We start from the raw sequence: 7795 nt of genomic DNA, 5'->3' as shown, positions 1-7795 counted from the left end.
GTCTCGTAGTTGAAAGTTATTAGTTTGTATAGACGAGCTGACTATAGAGATCAGACATATAGAATAATCTCTGGATGCAGCTGGAGCCTGGCACAGTAGTAGTTCACTGTAAATCACACTCTGGTCATAAGATAGAAGACAAACGTCGTATCTAAGGCTCTGACTAAGAAACATGGCTGAGGTGTTATGAAGTTAAGGAAGTTAGAAGCATCTATATTTGGAATATAAAGTTTATATAACTACGCCCTAAAAGCAGATCCAGCTACTTATAATACTAAACATTTATCTATTAGTATAAAGGTTTAGTGTATTTAGTTGGATTCTTGTAGTATTCACGGATAAAACCAATCTCCCTACAAGTTTTAGACAAGGAAACTCACAAAAACAGCAGGTTTGCTCGGGACTATCGTGGTATTTTTATGAGGATAATGACTTGTGTTTTCCGTTAAGAGAGAAATAAAGAGACCAGACGACTGTGTGTGTTATACAAATAAAAATATTTGTTACACTAATAACAACAACAAAATAAAAATACAGCAACGGCCCCCGCATACCCTCACAGACAACGAGTAGCCCTTCCTCTTCTAGCTGGTGTTTAGTTTAGTAGCATCTTTTCTTTCAAGATTGGAAATCCCAAAACCAAAGACAACGACCTGTACAAAAAGAGATAAAGTGGCGATATAAACTAAGAAAGTGCGCCTGGATTTAGAACGTTAACTCGATTTCTTTGTCCAGTGGACAGCATCACTTCGTGACTTATGTTCCCTGAAAACATGGTCGGTTATCAGTTTCAGTCAACTTCACATTCGGCCAATAAGGGATATTTTTAATTCGTTCAACCCAGGTTCTATACACATCATTCCAAAATCCCTGTGGACAGAGGAGACAAAAACCTATTAATAGAACAAAGAGTGAAGGAACTTAAACAAAATGATATTAGCAACTCTGGACCATGCGTTATCGCCATGACAGTGAAGCAACTAAGTAATCGATAATTTAAAATGATTTTATATTGCTATAGAAGGCGGAGTATTCACAATATGGCTGCATATTATATTCTTATAACACCCAAAATTAATGAGTATATTTGATAAGAAGCTTTCTCTATTGGGGCTGTTCAGCATTCTCTGTTATTGCATTGTGATCAAATTTTTTCATTAAAGTTAAATCACAATAAAATACTTTAACCTGAATTTAAGCTTGTTTTCAGCAATGACAAATTACACTCTAATCATAAAGACCCCCAGTGGCCAGCGGTATGTCTGCGGAATTACAACGCTAGAATACCCGTGGTGGGCAGAGCACAGATAGCCCATTGTGTAGCTTTGTGCATAACTACAAACAAACAAACAACTAATTATAAAATAGAAGACAAACGTCGTATCTAGGGCTCTGACTAGGAAACATGGCTGTGGTGTTATAAAGTTAAGGAAGTTAGAAGCGTCTATATTTTGAATGTAAAGTTTATATAACTACGCCCGTTAAAGCGATCCAGCTACTTAAAACAAAAATCAGACATAAATACGGATGAAACAATCAATAAGTAGCTTCAAAGCCAATTATAATTATGCAACTTTTGGGTGATAGCCTATCATAACTATACAACTTTAAGTCGCTAATTGTAGTCTAATAAGAGACCCTAAAGTCAATGTGGTATGTAAGACAATATTCACAGCAATAACAAAATTCAAAAATATATCACCCTCAAAATTCAGTATCTAAAATTATATCCCACTCTTATTTGTACCGCAACATCCTTCTATAAATAATGAACACTCTATAACTATAATTGGAAAATTGGTCTAGGAATAATGTGGGGCTTTTGTTCAAATGGGTGGAATAAGCAACAGAATTGTTGTTAATAATACCTTGGAACATAGGCCCGAGTTTCATCGAGAAAGAAAAGTTTATACGTATATATGTATGTGTGTGCGTATATATATATATTTCATCTTACCAGTCAGGAGATAAAATTGGGCAACGCTGTATATGGCCCATCAAGTTAAACTGAAGCTTTTCAGTAAATGTTACGGCCGTATGAGCCTATTACTGCAGATATATAATATGTATTGACTAATTTATAGGTTACAGCTTTGGCTTATAACTTTAAAGATGTCATTCTTACAATGTTTTGATTGTTGTAAACATTAAAGAGATATTTGGGACAAAGAATAATGCTTAAAACAGTAACTGCGAATGTTACAGAAATTATACAGATAAATGAATAAAGGACATAAGTACGCAAAAGTAAATTAGTGCTAATGAATCCGAACTCAAATCAGGCAGAATTAAAGGGAAGTAGTTGGTAAACTATTGTTCAGACCATACACCTTTTATGGATGTATAGTTGTTCACGTGAACAAGCAGTCCAGTGTTGTTGGGATTATCTATATAATGTACATCAATTGATACTATAGTTTGTTGTTAAATATATTTCTCAAGGTAAATAAAAGGGGAACACAAATTAATGAAAGACTTCTGTTTCAATGTCCATCAAGATCCACAATTAGGATATGCCATACGTTATCATGGTGGAAGAGGATAGTCGTACAGTTTTCAATGTTGATTAAGCTAATTAAACTGAAATAAATTTAAAATAGTTGATTTCGTGGTCCAGATAAAGTTCTCATTCGTAAATCTTGAAAAAGTAAAGCTTAATCAATTTTCGCATTGATAAGCAAATAAGTTAGTTATACTATTTATCAAAAAGTATGCATTTTTATACTATACATCAACTCTGTAAGTCATCTATTAAATGTAAAAAAATTGGTTGAAAGCCCTAATTAACAATTTTGTGGTAAGACTTTGGATGTTTGATATAAAACTAAAGTTTTCTTGGATACAAATCTGAGAAAAGTATTGTCCGTTTGACAAACACTGTAAAGAATGCTTTGAAATACTCCCTGGAAATTACACTTGTTCTTTTTTATTCACTGTCCATTACATGGGTATGCATCACGTGCTGGAAAATTAGACGAAAAAAACTTTATTGTTTAATCATTTGGATAAACTCCAAGGAAAATTTCAAGAACGTCCGGCAGAAAAATATAAGACGTAATCAAAAAGTCATCGAATAAATATATAAATAGAAATACAAGGATGAGTTTTTTCCATCGCATAATAATATTCAATTCGTTGTCAGCTTACAATGGGAAGCTGAAATTATATATACAGTTTTACTGAGAATCAATAACAAAAAAAAACATACAAATGCCGCTTTTGTATTTTGTATATTTTCTGTTATAGATTCTCAGTAAAATTATTTCCCGGAGAGTAGCCTTTGAAGTCACGAAACCGCTAGAAGAAATTAATCAAAGAAGGAAAAAAGTCTGATATTCCCATGTTTTCTTATTCGTATCCATAGGTGAACCGTATTGATATTTTTATTATATCTATAATATTTATTGGTTTATTCTTAGTAACGTTTGAAAGCTAAATCAGGTTTGAAAATAGATTACTTGAAAGGATTCCACCAAAAGACAAAGAAAAAACTAACTTTAAGGATTTAAGTACAAAAGTGTAAAAAATGTTTGAGGATTTTTTAGAGAAATTAAATAGCACTTTTGACAAATTGATGCAAAAAAGAAGAATTAATGGAATGCTTGACAAAAAGTTACGATCAACAGCAAGAAACATTAAAAGTTTTATTGGAAGGAACTCGAGCATAAAACAGATTCTCTGAAAGAAATTATAATCTCCAGAAAACTATAGGTGAAAAAAACAAAGAAGTTGAAAGTATTCTGTGTGATTTAAACAGTACTATAAGAGATTTTTTGAAATAAAGAAAGTTTGCATTTCAGAGAAGCTTTAAAGCTGATAAATTCAACAAATTATTGAAAAATGCAATTCAAGAGGATCCCCAATTAATATTTTTCAAATTTCGCGAAAAAATTAATGGAGTTATTTCAAATGAAGGAAAGCAAGTGAGAACAAGATTAGAAATAGAAAGGTTGAGGATCGCAATTGAAGCTCTGGAAGTTAGAATGGGAAATCAAAGATGAAGTTCGCAGAATTTGACTCTTAAAATCTGGAATTTATTCAATGGAAGAACGGAGAATAAAAAGATTTTTGAAGCACTGATAGAATATTGGAATGACTTATGTAAAATGGAAGAGAGAAGAAGTGATGGAAATAGAAACAAAAGAATATGTAGTTTATAGAACAATTAAAGAAAAACAGAGAAATCCAATGAGGGGTTTGTTTGTAATTAAACACAAAGCTACACAATGGGCTATCTGTGCTCTGCCCACCACGGGTATCGAAACCCGGATTCTAGCGATGTAAGTCCGCAGACATACCGCTGTATCACTGGGGGGCTCCAGTGAGGGGAAGAAAAATTGAAATTAAAGTTATTATAAATAAAGATGAAGATTGTCAAGATGTTGATTAGCAAAAAAAAAAATGAGAAAATACATACTACAATAAAAGAAAATGGACAAGAAATGACAGATACAATAACAAAACTAGATGGAATCCTAGAGGTGCGGATATAGGAGATAAACACATTCGAAGTCAACAAAAAAATACAAGGACAAAGAATTGAAAGATTTAAACAGGAAATTTCAATAGGATGGAAGATATAAGACACGGAGGAAGAGGAGAGAGATCATACGAAAGACCTATGATTTTTAGAAAATATGACAGAGTTCCAAAAAACAGGATCAGAATCTTTTAAAAATTGTTAATATAACAGAAACTAATTTGCAAGAAAATGAAATACGATTATTAGCGAAAGGATTAATATTTACTCCCACAAATAAACCTAATAAAATACAACTAACAGAAGATATATATGAATTCAATAGGAAATTAAGACTTAAAGAATATTTTTATGAAGGTTTAGATATATAGATGAATCCTTAGTAAGAGGTAAATCAGATTTTGATCCCGTTCAAGGAATAAACCCAGAATTACAGTTGATTTGTCAAAAAATTGAAATATATTCTGTTACTGAAAAACAAGGGAAGAATTATTCAACTTTAACAGAGTGGAAGTCACTCAAGAAACTTAAAAATTCTATCATCATATTTCAGAAAGCAGATAAAGATAAAATATGGGTAATAATGACCCAACAATTTTATAATGAGATGGTTTATGAACATTTAAACGATAGAAAGGTTTACAAAAAATAGGAAGTTTAAGTAAACTGAGATGCATAACTTTCATAAAAGACGATATTAATAAAAAAAGAAAAATATTTTAAGTAATTGGGAAATTGTGTATTTTTATGTACTTCATAAAATTCACAAATCAAAAGAAACGAAAAGTGAATATACTCATATTGGAAAACCTCCTAATATTTCAGAAAGATCAATTGTAGGACGTAATCAAAAAGTACTGAAGATTTAAGTGACCTTTTAGACATATTGTTAAAACCTTATTTATTTCATATTCCTAGTTTTATCAGAGATGAATTTGAATGTGTGTGTAAAAATTGCCAAGAAAATTAGAAGAAAATCAGAGTTTTGTTTCTTTAGACGTGATAGCTCTGTATCCAAGTGCTGAACATGACTACGGACATAAAGCTGTGGAAAGTTTTCTAGATAAATACAAAGAATTAATTCATACCAGGTTTAATAAAAGATTTACCTTAAAAGGTTTAGATATAGTTTTAAAAAAAAATTATGTTTTTTTTTACTTATGAGAAGCAAATCTTTCACCAAATATCTGGTACACCAATGGGCACAAAAGCCGCTCCAACTTAATTTCACTATGGGATTTTTCAAATTACAGTTATTTATATACTAACTAATTATTTTGAATATCATTTTGTAGCTCACGTAAAATCGTTTTGGAAAAGATTTTTAGACGATTGTTTTATGATATGGAAAGATACTCAAGATGTTAATAAATTTGTTGGAATTTTAAATACAATAAACAAGGAAATTAAGTTCACCTTCGAAAGAAATAATAAAAGCTTGTCATTTTTAGATGTGTTGGTAAGTATTTCACCAGAAAATGAAAGTGTAACTGATATTTGTATCAACCCACAAATTCTCATCAATATGTAGATTTGTTTAGTAATCATCCCAAACAAATGAAATTAAATGTTCCTGCAAATCTTGCAAGTAGAGTATATCATTTGGTTTCCGATGAAGAAACGAGAGTTAATAGATTATTAGAACTAGATCAATTTTTAGTTCAGTGTCACTATCCAGAGAAAGTTATATTAAGAGGTTTTGAAATTGCTAAGAATAACTTTTTTGATAAAGAGCATTTAAACAGGGAGATTAGCGAACCTAAAGAGAATATTTTACCTTTTGTTGTGACTCATTGCACAAATATACATATTGATATTTCATTTGTTAATACACAATTAAACAAATAATAGATAAAAAACTGAAAGATTATTCAAAAATAGTAAAATTATTTTACCAAGAAGGTAACCTAAAAATTTGTATAGATTATTGAATAAACCTATAAAAAAGATTTTTCTAAAAAAGGTATCTTCAGTTGTGACAGAAAGACCCGTGCTGTATATAATTTAGGTTATATGAAATCTACCAAAACAATAACAAAGAAATTGTTTTTATTAATAACTCATTTAATTGCATTTCTAAGAACGTAATATATCTTTTAATATGTGTAAATTAAGGTATCTTCAGTTGTGACAGAAAGACCTATGCTTTATATAATTTAGGTTATATGAAATCTACCAAAACAATAACAAAGAAATTGTTTTTTATTAATAACTCATTTAATTGCATTTCTAACCCGGTATTGTCCGGTGGTTAAGGCACTCGACTCGCAATCTGATGGTCGCTGGTTCGAATCCCCGTCACACCAAACATGCCCGGCCTTTCAGCCGTGACGGTCAATTCTACTATTCGTTGGTGGTGGGTGGTAATGACTCTAGTCATTACACTCCTAAATTAGGGGCGGCTAGCGCAGATAGCCCTTGTTGAGCTTTGCGCAAAATTCAAAACAAGCAAACAATTACATTTCTAAGAAAGTAATATATCTTTTAAAATGTGTAAACTGTGGTGAATTATATATTGATGAAACACATAATTTAAGATTAAGGATAAATTTACATAAATTCCATGTTAGATATCCCGAAACAAGCCCACTATGTGCTAGTAAACATTTATAGAATGTATCTTCAGAAAATTCAAAAACAATCATATTTTCCCTTTCAGGGAATGTAATGTAAAACATAAAAGATTATTTTTGAAAAATATTTTATACATTTTTTGTCGCCGCTTTTTAGATAGTAGTAAGAGGGCAGAAGTAATTGGTTGTATAAAGCCAGCAGGAATTGTGAAACCGTGAAACCAGTTACCAAGACTTACAGAAAAGAAAAAGTGTAAAAGTATGAAATTATAGAATAAATCAATTGCATTTCTACTATAAAAAGAAACAAAAGTATAAATAAAATAATATTTTAATTTAAAAGGAACGTATATTGATTATTTTTTTTATTTTTGAACATTTGGGAAGTATATGTACTTAATTGAGATTATTTACCGTATTTTCGGTGTATAATACGCAATTTTTTACCACAAAATTTGATGTCAAAATCTGCTTGCGTCCTATACACCGAAGGTATGAATAATATATATGTATATATACGATATACACAAGCCATGTGTAAATATATTTAAATAGGTATGCATAGTTTAGTTCAATTGCATGTGTTATTTATAACAATAGTAGTTTTTTCTTTTAAAAACATAACTATTTATAATGCTCCTTAAATAATAAAAAAATAAATTACAGTGAAAAGCAATGATTTTGTAGGTTTTGAACCAAACTAAATAACAGTAAACCTTTTTTTGATTTACGGTATTTTCTT

Source organism: Limulus polyphemus, unplaced genomic scaffold, assembly GCF_000517525.1.
Source record: "Limulus polyphemus unplaced genomic scaffold, Limulus_polyphemus-2.1.2 Scaffold272, whole genome shotgun sequence".
NCBI classification, from domain to species: Eukaryota; Metazoa; Arthropoda; class Merostomata; order Xiphosura; family Limulidae; genus Limulus; species Limulus polyphemus.
The sequence above is the reverse complement of the archived record's forward strand: the minus strand, read 5'-3'. Positions refer to the sequence as shown.